The 15,835-nt window shown below is 38.8% G+C and overlaps 1 non-coding gene across 1 annotated transcript; it reads right to left on the reverse strand.

Moving 5' to 3' along the window:
- Window positions 1-1,475: 1,475 nt before the first annotated feature.
- Trnal-cag lies at window positions 1,476-1,559 on the reverse strand. Its single transcript has one exon. It is a non-coding gene; the product is annotated as a tRNA-Leu (tRNA).
- Window positions 1,560-15,835: the final 14,276 nt, after the last annotated feature.

A 15,835-nucleotide genomic window follows, 5' to 3' on the forward strand; every position in this document is an offset into this window, starting at 1 on the left:
AAACCATTGGGGGATACAGGAACTAGCCTTGTTTCCAAAGATCCCTGAAAAATGGGGTCAGTATGCTCTATCTACATATGTTATTCAGCTCCTGCTTGATAAAATGGTGGGCATTCATATGTTAATTCATTATACCAAAGCTTACCAGGTCTTACCTATTTTTTAAACTTCAGTTATTTCTTTGGGATACAAACTTGAAATACCTGTTTCTGTCAGCCCTGTATTCAGGTGGAATCTGAGATTCTTTGTTTCCTTGTAGTCTTTTGAGATTTATAATCAGCAAGTAAAAAAAATATTCTTCAGTGGAAGAAAGTTACCACCAAAATAAAATAAAAGTTGTGATGAATGTGTGTCACACATCTTGACAGATGCCAACCAGTTATCAAACTCCTAGGTCAATTTTAGATTTCCCTCAAAATAAATGTCACAGTCCCAGAAGGCCCATTGGACCCTTTAAATAGATCAATGGAACAAAGAAGTTAAAAGAGAATATGATGGAAATATTATACTATTATGTAATTTTAAGTTGCAATTATTCTTAGTGTGTATATGGTGTGTGTGTAGTGGCGGGGGGAGGGAGCTTAGAGGCACTATCATGTCAAATGGACCTATGGAAACCAGAGGACAGTTTTCAGATATTGATTCTCTCCTTCCAGTGTGGATACTCAAAATCAAACTCAGGATGTCAGATGTGTGCACAGTTTTACCCAGGGAATCATCATGCCAGCTTTACATAGAAAACATTCTAACTGAATCCTAGTCACATTTCACAGATCTGCAGGAATGGTGTTCTAGAGTAAAAATAAGGTGCACACGCACGCACACGCAAACACACACACACACACACACACACACACACACACACACACCTGTTTAAGACCTCCTCCATGAGCAAACTTCCCTCTGTAGCCCACCTCACAGTTTACACAGAATTCTTAGGCTGAAAGTAGTCCACAGATTGGAAAACATTTGAAAAGAATAAGCAACAGTCTTCATACTTTCCACAAACCTGAAATACTTATCTCATGCTTAACATTTGAAATTTACCAGCTCCTAAACAAGAATATTAAGGCACAATGGTAGAGTTAAGTTGAGGCTAAATAAAGGGGGAGGGAGTTATAACAGACCCCTACACAGGAACTCTAATTAAAGAATTTTGCTGGAAGAATGAGCATGACTAGAAACAAAATCAAACAGGCTTAGAAATTACAGAAAATGAAGTGAAAAATAACAATTTTATGTATCAGTTCAAATAGTAGAGATGTGGGGGTTAAGCAAAGTATACCACACAATTATAATTGTAACTAATTCTTTGGGTTACTCTTTTTTTTTTGGTTTTACGAGACAGGGTTTCTCTGTATTGTTTTGGAGGCTGTCGGTCCAGCCTGGCCTCGAACTCACAGAGATCCACCTGCCTCTGCCTCCCGAGTGCTGGGATTAACGGCGTGCGCCACCACCACCCAGCAATGTCAATTTGTCAGAAGTGGGATTCGAACCCACGCCTCCAGGGGAGACTGCGACCTGAACGCAGAGCCTTAGACCATTCGGGCCATCCTGACAACTTGGGGTACTTTTTAGGGTTACTAATTCATGTAATATTCACTGCAATCCCAAAAGTGGATTCTATTGTCCTGAGGATATAGAAGAAGGCAGCTCAAGTACAAACAGGTCAGATATTTTATTCGAGGTCAGTTTTGAATAAGTACAGAAGAACAGATGTGGTCTCTGAAAGTTTGACTTTAGAAACCCCACTCTAATTCAGTCCATGAAACTACCTGGAGCAGCAATGACAATTCAAACATATGACAAAAGTATAAAATCTTCCTTAAAATAAAATTTTCAATCAACATACTAAAAGGACCTATGCATTCCAAAGTTAGGGTATGGGTATAGCATGAAGCAAGCATTCTGTGAGAGCCTAAGATCAGACCATCGGTTGAACTCAGAATCCTAAACACCTAAATGGAGAGGTGGAGGGGATATGTTTACCAAAGAATAGAAAGAAAATGTGACTGAAACTGTTTTTGGTATAAAGGATACTTTAATCTCAGTCATGAAGAATTTTGGGGACACAGAACCTGTTAGTCTTCTGAGATAACAATTTCCAAAAAAAATCAGGTCCAGCCAAAGATATATCCAAGTGAAATCAGAAGACACCACTGTTAAACAATGGGTAGCAAGAGTGAGTTAATGAGAATAGGCTCTGCAAACAAAACATACAGTAGGGTACAGGTCAACCTGTAGGCATGTATCACCTCCAGCATGCAGACATAAAAGCTAAGGAATTCAGATGCTAAAATGTAATGCTAAAATATAATTAAAGTATTGATTCTGTTTCTTTGGACTAAGGTCACATGATATCATAGAATGACAGGAAGTACTAAAATTCCCTTGGAAAATGATGCTGGATAGTTTCAGAAAGGTCATGAATTTTAGGAATAATATACATGATGAGGTTAAAAAGCATGCATGTGCTATAATAGGTCATTGGAATTCTGACTGGTTGTGATAAGAAAGACTTAAAAGTTACAGATAATAAATTCTTTTCATAAACCATCAAATAGCACCGCATTTCAGTCTTCCTTGTAGCCACTGTCTCAGCTATTTGGTCTCATCAGACAGAGGGCATTCACAAACAATACTTAGGTGAATGTCAATGGCTATGTTCCAAATAATCATATGAAATAGCTGTATATGCAAAGAAAATCAATGGTATATATCTGCCTTGGGACCATAATTTAAAGAAAAAGGTGAATTACCCTTATGAATGTGCATCTTCTCATAGAAGGAATTTAAGGAACAAAGGATTTATCGTGGCTCATGGTTTCAGAGGATCACAGCCAAAGGTGTTCCATCAATGACAGAAAGAATATAGAGTTCATATGGTAGTCAGCCATGATGCACAGGAAGCTGCAAGAACTAATTGTGGGTGTCACCTTCCATGGCCTAACCTCAATGATCTACTTTATTCTGTCAGACCTCAATTCCTGAAAGCTGAATATCTTGCAAAATAATGTTCTAGGCTGGGTACCTTGCATCTAATACAGAAGCCATCGGTGCACCTTCATGACAGCCTTCTGTTTTAAATTGATGGTTTAGAAGGATTTAAGGAAGGGGGAAATAGAGGACAAAATGGAAATCCCAAAAGTTAAAGTTGGCCTGGGCCACACTTAGGTCCTTGTTCTGACCTAGGTCAACTCCATTAGAATTGTAGTCCTGTGATTCTCTCTTCTGTCAGACTCTGGGGTATTTCAGGTCAGGAACTGTATCACATTCATTATTTTGCTTCTCATGTGCTCTTATTTGGATTGCTGTACTTGAAAGGTGTTCATAAATATTTATGTACTTAATGAATGAATAAATGAATGAGTAAATTGGTTACTGATTGGATAAGTGATGAGAGCAAGACATCATTTTCCTTTTTTTTTTTTGAATCTTGCTGTTTTCCAAACTTGAGGTTTCCCCATACTACCTTAGACATGTTTTTACCACTAGACTATTCTATCTGTCCTAGTTGCTAATTTTAACAATCCACTTTTAAACAATTCTAGAGTGTGTATTTCAAAGTAAGTTTTATGATGCAAGGGCTAGAAATCCGGTATCATTTGCTCTATTTGAACAATAAAAGTATATGAATTGTTATCTGTACAAAATATCTACTTCACAGAAGTGGGCTCAGTCACCTTTGATGCAATTTCCATATCTTCACTAGCTCCACTTCTTCGGGGGTCTAGTCCCTTTGTATCTGGTGTATATAACTTCCTCCTGGGTGACCATCTCCCTATGGAAAAGTTGCATGCTGACTCCATGGATCCTTAAAGCCCAAATGGACTCTGCAGGTTCAACAAAGTGGCCACCTCTCATTCTCTGTGTGACCACTTGGAATACCTACCTTCCCAACTGCTTCAAATAAAACCAACCAAGACTCACCATGGGAAACTGTAAACCACCCTATGGTCTGACAAAAGAATTGTTTCACAGGCCCATTTATGTCTCCCTGTGTTCTCTTACTATCTGATGTCTCTGTGTGCTCTCTGAAGACAGCAGGTGTGCACTTCCAGGCCTGTAGGGTAAAATAATCAATCTTTATAGTCTCATTTTATATTTCCTAGTTTTTGAAGGAGTGCTTACTACTTAAAAATCTCCAGTCAAAATAGTTATGAATTAATGTGACCCAATACCATTAACTAATTTGGCAATAAGTCAATTAACACAATTTTTAATATATTTTGATCACTTTGAGTACATCAATGAGCAAAGCAGAGGAAAGACTTTTCTTTTTACGAAATCATTGCCAATTAATGGAGTAAAATTTCGCAACCCTTAGCGTTGCAAGGATTAGGAGTCCTAAAGTTCCATTTTGCAAAAAGACATCCTGATATAATTTATGAAGGAATTAAACTTTAAGCAAACACTTGAAGGAAGAGAGACGTTCCCTTTCATACTGCTGTAAAACACAGGCAATTCATAAAGGAACAGATAGGTGATGGGTTCCGGAGGCAAGAGCACATGTGGCAAGCCACCAGAAGACATGGAAGATGAAAAAAGGTCTTCCCACACTTCCTAGCTCTTCCCTGAAAAACACCACCTCTTTGACTCTCCGAGTGAGACTAGCTTTCCTTGTTGTGAGTTTTTTTTGATTTCATGACCCATCATCTCATAATCTGTATCCTAATGTGTAACTGCAAGTTTATGTAATACTAAGACGAAGTTTCTTATTTCCACTAGGAAGTGTGTACACTGAGAACAGAATCTTTGTTGTTAAACCATGTCCCTCAAAGTATAGATCAGACTCAATAATACTTGATTTCTAGAGCATTTCAAAGATGTGTGCCTGCAGGAATAAAGTGTCCATAGTTTCACAGGTGAATCTCTCCAGCCAGTGGAGTTTATCATTGTGAGCTGTGAGTCTTTGAAAAAAATGTCTGGTCTCTTCCTGCTTTTGTTTCTGGATAAAGGGGAAGGGGCAATTTTGAAATACAAGTATTTGCTGAATTAACTACCTTCCCAAAGTTATTTGTAGATTCCAGATGTGGAGAAAAGTGGAAAGATTTCTTTTTAATATACATTTCAGATTAATACAAGGAAATGTACTGAATATATTAAGACATAATCTCTATTATAGGTGAAAAGATGTTTTTAAAAGACATCAAGACAAGCCGGGCAGTGGTGGTGCATGCCTTTAATCCCAGCACTTGGGAGGCACAGGCAGGCGGATCTCTGTGAGTTCGAGGCGAGGCTGGACCGACAGCCTCCAAAATAATACAGAGAAACCCTCTCTCATAAAACTACAAAACAAAACGAAACAAACAAACAAACAAACAAAAGACATCAAGACATTTTGTAAACACATAGAAAGCATCGTTATAGTTGAAGATCAACTGGCCACTAGCTGCCAGCTTCAGGGTACACATGACTGTTGGGAGTTGAAGTCAGGTCCTCTGCAAGAACAAACAGAGCTCTTGACAACTGAGCCTTCTCCACAGCCCTCAAGTAATTTTTTGGAGTAAAGTGGATAGCATTCTGATATTTTCCAGTCTGGGCATAGGTCTTTAGAAGTATCTATTTGTGTTGTTTCCATACAAAATTCGCAGGAAATCATGGCTGTTCTTGCACATGCTTATGTATGGCATTGTTACAGTTATCTAATTTTTTTACACAAATAAGAGTACATGATCATGGACACAGAAGAAACAGTTTCATGATTGAATGCTTTTATCTGTGATTGGTTCCTCAGATGAATTTATGAAAATGTTAAGGGAAGATTTTTAAAATGTGATCATCTATCTGTGATATCTATTTCCACAATCTATTTTGAAGCTCATTTTCTCCATACTAGTGAACTTTGAATTATGTCATTTCTTTAAAAATAATTGCATTATTTTAAAAGGTAGCTTTTCTTTTGTGTTCTTCTGGATTACAAGGAAATGAGGCCCACTTATACTACTACCTTTCTTTCTTTTTGCTACCCTGACACTGAGAAAAATCACTTGTATATTTGATAATACCCATTTTTACTGGGGTGAGTAGCACCATGGATGCAGCATTAGCTTCACTATTTCAAATCCTGTTGACAGCCTCCCTGTCATCATTGCTCAGAGGCCGCATGAACTTCAACACATAGTTTAGAAACTTTTGGCATTGGCTGTTCAAATCTGTTCAAATAATCATATTGGGCATGTGCCTCCTTCTGAGAACACACACATAATTTGTAGGACAAGGGCTTCAAGATGAAATGATGGACCCAGTTGAAACAAGAGAACCCAACTACAAGAAAACCTCCATGTTATAATGAGAGCTCTGTATATTTCATATAAAAACATATGTATGTATTGGGGGAGTTACCAGCCACCACTCATGAATTGTTATGAAAAGTTGTAATGACAAAATCATGCTTTTTTCCTTCAAAGATGTAGGTTGGGAGATGCAGAATTTTCCTGTCAAATGGAGTGATGGAAATTGAAGCCATAGGAGATCTGCACAATGCAGATACAATGTGTGCATATTTCTTCTGTGTGCATTCAAGGTCAGGCTTAGGGCCTTGTACATGCCATGCTGGTGCACATTCTCTGAGCTTCATGCTCATCCCCAAATATGTATATTTTGAATAAGTGTGTAACTATGACTATTTAGAAAGGGAAAGAGGAAAATAAATATTGATGGTGGAAATTAAGTGATACTTATAATGCTAATAAATGAGATTTCTTCTCTAGAATTATCTGACTGTCAAGCAGCACAACAATATTCTCAGCAGAGTTTATTCTATGGGAGCAGTAACTGGTGAAGAGATGAAAGTATTCAAGTTCTTTTCATCTTCTGGAGAAAGCAAACCATCATTCCTTAGCTTGGAGAACTGGAGAATTGGCTTGAAAAGCTGCTTCATGACTGTGTTGACTTCTAGGTCCCAGATCTAGGAAGTTAAAGATGCATGAATTTATTCAGAATGGGGCTGGGGAGATGTTACTCAATTGGGAAAGAACTGATGGTGCAATTCTGAGGACTTAGCATCCACATACAAACATGCCAAAACAAACAAAAACAAAACAACAACCACAAAAAATAAACCAGGCTTGTTGTAAACCAGTGTTGAAGAAGTAGAGACAGGGGAATACCTTGAACTCATGGACTAGACAGCTTAGTCAATAGGTGTGCTCCAGTTTCAGTGAAAAAACAAGTCCCCCAAAATATGGTGGAGAACAATGGAGGAAGGCACCTGATGTCTACACACACACACACACACACACACACACACACACACACACACACACACACATTCAAGAGAGAAGGAACAAAAGATGCTTTGACTTCCTACTGGACAGTACCTTCATAAATTTGAGAGAAAAATCTGTTCTACTTCATAGAAAGAGCTCTGTGTCATGGGAGTGTGCCCTTGTCCTTCATTATGTAACCAGTTCTTGGAAGCAAGGATCCCTTCCTCATTCTTTTTCCAAAACCAGCCCCTTCCCAGGTTTTGCTTCCCGCTCATATGACTCATGGGGCCACTCAGCCAACTCCCTATGTTACTTTACTTTCCTCATTCCTGAAGGCCAGGCTTATCCTCCCCAGATGTGTTCCTACATTTAGGTGAGAAATGTGGCATAGACTTGGATATTTCTTGGCAGGTGAACATCTATCTGACTCAGCTAACCTGCATTTCTGGAAAAGCAGGAGTCCACAGAACTCCCCAGAATGCAAATGCCATTCTCAGGATTCCAGAAGGACCAGGTGTTAATCCCTCTGGGTCACAGAGATTTCTCCTGTGGGAGGTTATCAGATACAAAAGGACTTCCCCTGTAACTCCCTGATCAAGAGGCCTGCAGAGACTTTGACCACTCCTTTTTCTCTTCTTTTATGAGTTTTGAAGGGCATAGATAAAGGTTGCTAGCTCCGCTGTTGTTACCAAGAAATCCCATTGTCTGATGCAGCAATACTACTGTGAGCCTTTCATCTCCTTAACTTTGAATTTGACTAATTATGCTCAGCATTTCCAATGTCTGGTTCTGCTGCAAGCTTTATGTACTCACCCTATTTCCTTCATAATTACAGAAACTGAGTCCCATAGAACTTGTTTTGACTTTAACACAACCAAACAGTAGAATTACTTCTATGTCTCCAATGCCTGCCTTACATCTGGGAACATCAGCACCAAGAAGACAAGTGCATACGTATTTTCCCACCATTGCCTACTTTTAAAATATTTTTCACAGTAAATGCTTGTTAAATTAATGAATCAGTTGAGTACTATAATAAAGGTCATTAAGGTTGAGTATCGAAGTGGCTTTACATTTAAACTCTTGTACAGCCTCTGAGTAAAATTATATGGAATGGTAATATAAAGTTATAAACTTGGTACAATTTGGACATTTAAAGCTATGCCCTATTATCTGAGTGGGCCTGGTGTGGTGACCTCATTATTTTTTATTAACTATGTGCTGTATTCAGTATGATGGTAGTATTTTCTTTTGCACAATGAGTCATTGCTCAGTACAATGTGTTTGAGGTTTTTTTTTTTAAAAAAACATCATTTGCAGTACTTCAGAAATATCAGAAAGATTAAGGTGGCTTGAATGTGTTTTGGCCTCAGAGACATTCTGTAAATGACCAAGTGAACAAAGTCTAATGGCAGCACAAAGACCTTAGCCACACCTCTGGTCCTTTGAATGTGAACATTGATTCTAGGCATCTAATGGACATGAGCCAAGACCCAGCATGCCAAGCTCCAACCTGAGCCTGTGTACAGTTTCTGCCTACATGACTCACTTCCTCACCCTCTTTACTTTGGCCAATTCCCAGTCTGCTGTTATGATCTCTGCAGAAATCTCTTCTTAGATACCTTTCATTTTCCATGGTTTCTCTGATTCCTCATGGCAGGGAGTTTGGCTCCCCCAGGTCTAGTGCAGTGTTTCCCAGAGAGTGAACACAGGCAGCGAATGTCCTCAACTTATTGGGTTGTTAAATTCTGCGTAATCTGCACAGAGCACACAGAATTAGTGACCCATGTCTCCTGCGCTTCTCCTAGTTGTCTATCAATAAAGGAGATGAGAAGAGGGTCAATCATTCAAAATTAGCCCGCCTTTCCAGACTGTTATTCTGAACATGGCAATGCAGGTAAAGATATCTTGACATCTTTTTGTCATGGCCTCATGGCTGCAAAGCTAGATTGTGGTCTCATAGAAAAATTTGGTGAGCCTGTCTCACTATTAATATTATTGGATTTGGAAGGTGAGGTAGAAAAAACAAAATTTATGGCAATGGGTTTGGTGCCTTAATATGACTTTTCATTTGTACTTCTTTTGCTTCCCCATAGAACTTCAAAAGCATAGTCTTCAAGAAGACACTCAATGATGAACTTCCCATTTAGGTTTTTTCTTCCATGAGTGCAAGGAAAACTAGAAAATTACCATCTTAAATGAAGCACATTTGGCAAAGAAACTCCATGGTACAGAATAGTTTACACTGGCAATGGGGAGTATGTTTTATTGTTTATTTAATTTGTAATATTTTATAAGAACATCTGTGATATGATAGAGTAGATAAGCATACAATTGATAGCATGAATGTTATTGGTTCTCTGGCTATTCTATTTCTTTTCTTTATTTTTTAGTGTATGTTTTTGTGTATGCATGTGTAGGGGACATGTGTGCACATAATGATTTTAGTTTTATTATCAATAATTAGTTAGTTATAAAATGGGCATATTGTGGCTAGGTGATGGCTCAGTGGTTAAGAATACATATTGCTTTCATAGGAGACATGTCTAATTTAAGTTCTCATTGACCACATCAGATGGCTCATAATTGCATTTAAGTACAATTCTAGGGGATCTAACACTCTCTTCTGTCCTCTGTGGACACCTGCATTAATGTGTATGTACCCCTTTTATACTTTATGGTAGAATTAGGCTCCTGACTTCTGTGTTGCATAATTTGGACACAATCCAACTAGACATATATATATATATATATATATATATATAATAAAATATTTGAGAAAAAGGAAAATAATGAGCACTCTATTGAATTTTGGTCAATAATACTATAAAGGATGGTACACTGAAGATACCCGAATGTTCACCTCATCCTTAAAATGAAACATAATTACAGGTGCTCATTTTTTTCCATCCATGCATTTTTTAAAATATGAGTCAGTTTTTTATAATTTTTTTATTATTTACTTTTAACTTTAAATTTAGATTAAAAACAAGGTTGCTTCACAAGTCAGTTCCAGGTCCCTCTCCGTTTCCCTCCCCTCCTCCCTTGCCCTCCCCATAACCCCCGCCAATATCCCCTCATTTCCCCAGGGAGGGTGAGGTCCTCCATGGGGGTGTCCATAGTCTGTCATTTCATCCAGGGCAGGGCCTAGATCCTCCCCCAAGAATTCAGGGTGAGAGTGCATCTCACATTGTTGGATGGGAGTCCAAAGTCCATGTGTATACTCGGTATAAATACTGATCTAATGCCTAAGGCTCAATAGATTACCTAGGCCTCCTCACTGACATCCCCATTCAGGGAGTCTTGGTCAGTCCCATGCTGGATTTTAATTTTCATTTTAATTTTAATAGTAAACAAGTAAACAAATGACCATCTTGTAAAATCAAAGACATGATGTGGCAGAGAATCACACAAGAATCCCTGTACTGGGTGATGACATTCTGATACCTTAATGGTAGTCTATGGATTATTGAATTACACAAAAGCTGCCTAAAGACACTCTATGTCACTCTTGCTGTGTTTTACTGAGCATATTTAAATATAAGAGCTGTATATATTTATTCTTTTCTATACTCCATTTCTCTCACAAACATATAATATCCATAGACAAGGATCTTGCTTCTCTTACATAGTTCTGCACCTTAACACATGGATAAGTGCACACTGACTTATGAAATGTATTTGTTATTGAAATTCTTAGTTTACTGTTGCTATAAGGACAAAAAGATCTCATCCATATCACCATGGATATCTTAATATGAATTTATGCAAGACATATACTCCCTTCAAGTTCACTGACACAGTCAATGTCACAGATTACTCCCAAACTCACAACCAGCTGCCATGTGCACAATCACTGTTGATGGAAAGATTTTTCTTCCAGCTCTTCAGAATGGTTACAAATGAATATATCCTTTTTTACAGACCATCCGCTTGTCTTCTGGAATTTGATGAAATCTTGGAGAGCAGAGACAATTTTGTAAATACTGTATCACACAAAATGTCTTGAAAGTGTCTATAGGGAATTCAGCAAGCACCTACTGAAAGTTTAGTTTATTAACCTATTTGGTAATGGATCAGTACACTTAATTAACTTCTACATGAAAAGAGGTATTCATTTGAAGTAGCCCTTAAATGAGCACCTGCTGTAGGCCCAGATCTCTATTTAGGGACATTTTTAACTTCACATGCCTCTGCCTAAGGGACAACTCACTGGCAGCATTTTACACTGGAGTACAGAAATCTTAGAAAGACTAACTCATTGGCATGCATGCTACAGAGGCAGTGCTGTATTCTAGCACTGTCCTTCTCTCAAAAGTATAGAAGAAGGGCTTTTAAAGAAGAACATAATTCACAATGTCTTGACGATACTCACTCTTCCCTAAGAGCAAAGATTTGATGTTAAATTATCCTTCTTGATATTTTTTCTTGTTCCCTCTTCACTAAGGTGATTCTGCACACTGTGCCCTGCCTCCTTTGGAAATTTAACAGTGTTGTCTGCAAACGGGAAGTGAACGTTGATAAGCTATTTCTTCAGAGACTTCTAAGTCTAATTTACTAGCTCAGACTAAATACTTTGGCAATGAAAAAATTGATGGGAAACTTCTGTGGAATAAAACAGCATGAAGAGCTTCTAAATGACCATTCTTGGGTTGTTCAAAAAGTTTCTAATTCTAGCTAAATATTTTGTGAGCTAGAAGAATTATCTGCTACTTTATAGTTCCTAGATAATGACAGTAAACAAACAAACAAACACTGGTCTCTATCATAATCTAGTTATAGACTAAGGTTCAGAGGCCTGAAGTCATCCACACTTTAATATATTGCATCTTTACTTTGTGTGTAGGAGCACATATTTCATTGTGTGTATGGAGTCTAGAGGACATCCTCATGAGTCATTTTCCCTCAGGTTTCTGGTCTTTTACAACAGAGTCTCTAGCTGGCCTGGAACTCAACAACTAGTTCAGGCTGATTGGCTGGCAAGCCCTGGAGTTCCACCCATCTCTCCTTCCCCTGTCCTGGGATTAGGAGTGCTAAACACCATACTGTACTGGATTTTTAAAAACTGTGGGTTGAGGGTTAGGACTGGGGTCTTTATACTTGTGGGGCAAGTGCTGCAATACCTTAGCTATGTCTTTAGCCACTGTCTCTTTTCTCACAACAGCTGTTTATCATCTTATTAGGAGCCAGTGTCATCACATGTACTCTGTACTCATTAGATTAATTTGATTATTCTGCTTAACATTTTCTTCTTTTGTTTTTCACTGTAGCTTTTGTCTATCTTTCTCTACCAGAACTATTTCATCTTTAATAAATTATTGATATATTCTAGAACCTGCAAACCTCAAAAAGCAAAATGTGCCTTTGTCAGTCACTAGTTCTTCCAGTGACTGTCCCATTTCTATGCTTTGTTTCACAGTAAAGTACTTCAACACGTATATTCTCTGAATTCATTTTCTCACTTCCTGCTGCTCTTTACCTCAGCACTGCTGTTGTCTGAGGCTGCTCTTGTAAAGGTCATTAACTGTCTAGATTTTGCCAAATCCAAAGGTCAGGTCTCCAGCTCTCCTGGGATCACTCTGCCAGCAGCCCCTTAGCAGCAGCAGGTGGTATTGAAGTTTGTCTCTAACATTTCCTCATTTAGCTCCAAGGAGCCTGTGTCCTCCTGATTTTCCTGTTTCTCTGTCTACTTCATTTTGTTCTCATCCCCATTCTTTCACTCAAAAACTAAAATCTGTAAAGCTCTGGGTTTGGCCTTTCTACCTTATTTCCAAGCTCGTCTTATTTCTAAGCTATTCTTTGGAGACTTCATCCAAGCCCAAAACACTGCAGATACATGTGTGTATTACTTAATCCTTCATATTTACATTTGGACTCCAGTGCAATGTCTTCCACTGACCACTAATAATCATGACGGATTTACTAGGTCAACAATAAAATGATTGTTCAAATCTTGATAAATATCGAAAAATCCTGCCTGACTGACCTTTAATTTTTCTTGCTTTATATTATCAATGTACATGCAAATTTCATCAGTTAATTCACCAAAATATGTCACAGTCTGACCATCTCTCAACACCTCTTTTGCTCTCATACTTGTCCAAACGTATTATCTTCCACTTTAATGGTAGCAACATGACCCCCTTTTCTTCTATAGCAGAGGCTTTGCTGTAGGTTGAATTATTTTCCTCAAGCACCAAATCTTGTATGATTATCCGCAGTGTCTCAGAATAACTATATTTGGAGATTGTTGGGGAAGTCCTGTGTATATGTCAATAAAGCACTGTTGGCCAATAGGGAAGCAAGTTAGGTGGGACTAGGAGTCCAGGAGGACTCTGGTTAGAAGAAACACAGGTAGTCATCATGTAGCCCGCCAGAGAAATAAGATGTCTGTCTGGTAAGAGAAATACTTAGATGGGTTAAATACTTAAGTCAGAGCAAGTAAGTAAAAAACAAGCATGGCCAACAGTTTCATAATTAATACAGCGTCTTGTGGGTTATTTGGGGATTACAATGCAGCAGAGCCCAGGCGATTGGTGGGGAAAAAAAACCAAACAAAACCATTTCTCCTTTTTTTTTAAAAAATTTATTTATTTTTTTTAATTTTAAATAGCTTGTTTTACGTGCCAATCCCAGTTCCCTCTCCCTCCCCTCCTCCCGCAGCCCCCCCCATCCCCCCATCCTCCCACCCTATTGCCAATTCCTTCCGCATAGGGGATATCTAGAGTCTATCATTTCATTCAGGGTAGGGTCCAGGCACTTCCCTAAGAGTCCAGGCAGAGAAAGCAACCCTCTTTGTGTTATGGACACATGATGTCTGTTAGTATTCGAGGGATAAACACTGATCCACTGCTCAGGACCCCATAGGTAGCCCAGGCCTCCTCATTGACTCTCACATTCAGGGGGTCTGGATGGGTCCCATGCTGGCCTCCCAGCTGTCGGTCTAGGGTCCAAGAGCTCTCCCCTGTTCGGATCAGCTGTCTCTGCTGGTTTTGCCAGCCGATTCTTTGCTAATTTGCTCTTCGCTCCTCTCTGTCGCTGGGTTCCTTGGGTTCTGTTTAGTATTTGACTGTGGGTGTTTGCCTCTGTTTCTATCAGTCACTGGATGAAGGCTCCAGGATGGTTATAGACATCAAGTTCACTATCAGGAATAGGCATTCGAGGTGGTCTCTACACTATTGCTTAGCTTGCCAATTGGTGTCATCCGTTTAGATCACTAGAGGTCACAATGGTGCCTGATCTGTCTTCTAACCTATGATTCCCTCTTCTCCCTATCCTACCCCCCCAGTCGACCTTCCTGTTCCTCCATGTCCTACTCTCTTCCACTTCTCCCCCTCTCTATTTCCCAGGTCCCCCTCCCCCCCACCCCTGGTCGTGTTCCCCATCTGTTCAGAGGATCTTGCCTCATTTCTCTTCTCTTGGGTACCATGTATATCTTTTAGGTTCTTTCCTGTTTCTCAGACTCTCTGTCAGTGGAAGTGCAGACTGGCACTCTCCTGATCCATGTTTAAAATCCATATATGAGTGAGTACATACCATGTTTGTCTTTTTGTAACTGGGTTACCTCACTCAGGATGGTTTCTTGAAGTCCTAGGTACAGCAATAAGACAACAAAAGGAGATAAAGGAGATACAAATAGGAAAAGAAGAAGTCAAGCTTTCACTATCTGCAGATGATATGATAGTTTACATAATTGACCCGAAAAACACTGCAAGGGAACTCCTAGAGCTGATAAACACCTTCAGCAAAGTGGCAGGATACAAGGTAAGCTCAAAAAAATTAGTGGCCCTATTATATACAGACGATGAAGTGACTGAGAAAGAAATCAGAGAAACCTCACCCTTTACAATAGCCATAAACAGCATCAAATATCTGGGGATAATGTTAAACAAGAAAGTGAAAGACCTGCATATCAAGAACTTTGCGTCTTTAAAGAAAGAAATCAAAGAGGATACCAGAAAATGGAAAGATCTCCCATGCTCTTGGATTGGTAGGATCAACATAATAAAAATGTCAATCTTGCTAAAAGCAGTCTACAGATTCAATGCAATCCCTATCAAAATTCTGGCACAATTCTTCATTTCTCCTTTTTTATAGTCCTGCATGGTCTATATGCTTGCTTCAAGCTTGGTTTGCCTTCTTTCAATATTCTTTATCCACATATTTCCATTAATCCTTACAGATTATTATAATCTCAAGACTTGCAGCTTTTCTTGGTTCTGTGAATTTTCAAGGGATCCTTGGTCTTGTTTTGAGAGCCATCCCTCAGATGCCTTTTGTAGAGAATAAACTGTAATTGCTAACCCATCACCGCCCTCCACTTTATTCTGCCATGTACTTCTTCATCACGCCATCACGCTCATCTTTACTAATGGAGATGTCTCTTTGTTTACTGTTTTATCCATTGAAGAAGGAGATAAAGTCTGCAAAAACAGGAATACTGCCTCTTTTGGCTTATTTATCTCTCCCAGTTGTGTTAGACCTTCAATAGTTATGTCTTAACTGTTCTACAGATGCCCTAAACTAAATGTGGCATACGTAGGCATGTAATAAATATTAGTTGAATTAATGAATTTCCTTTCACAGAGACCTTTGTTTGTTTGTTTTTTAGTTCTTCTCAATGT

The sequence above is a fragment of the Mesocricetus auratus genome, unplaced genomic scaffold (genome assembly GCF_017639785.1).
Source record: "Mesocricetus auratus isolate SY011 unplaced genomic scaffold, BCM_Maur_2.0 Super-Scaffold_100006, whole genome shotgun sequence".
NCBI classification, from domain to species: Eukaryota; Metazoa; Chordata; class Mammalia; order Rodentia; family Cricetidae; genus Mesocricetus; species Mesocricetus auratus.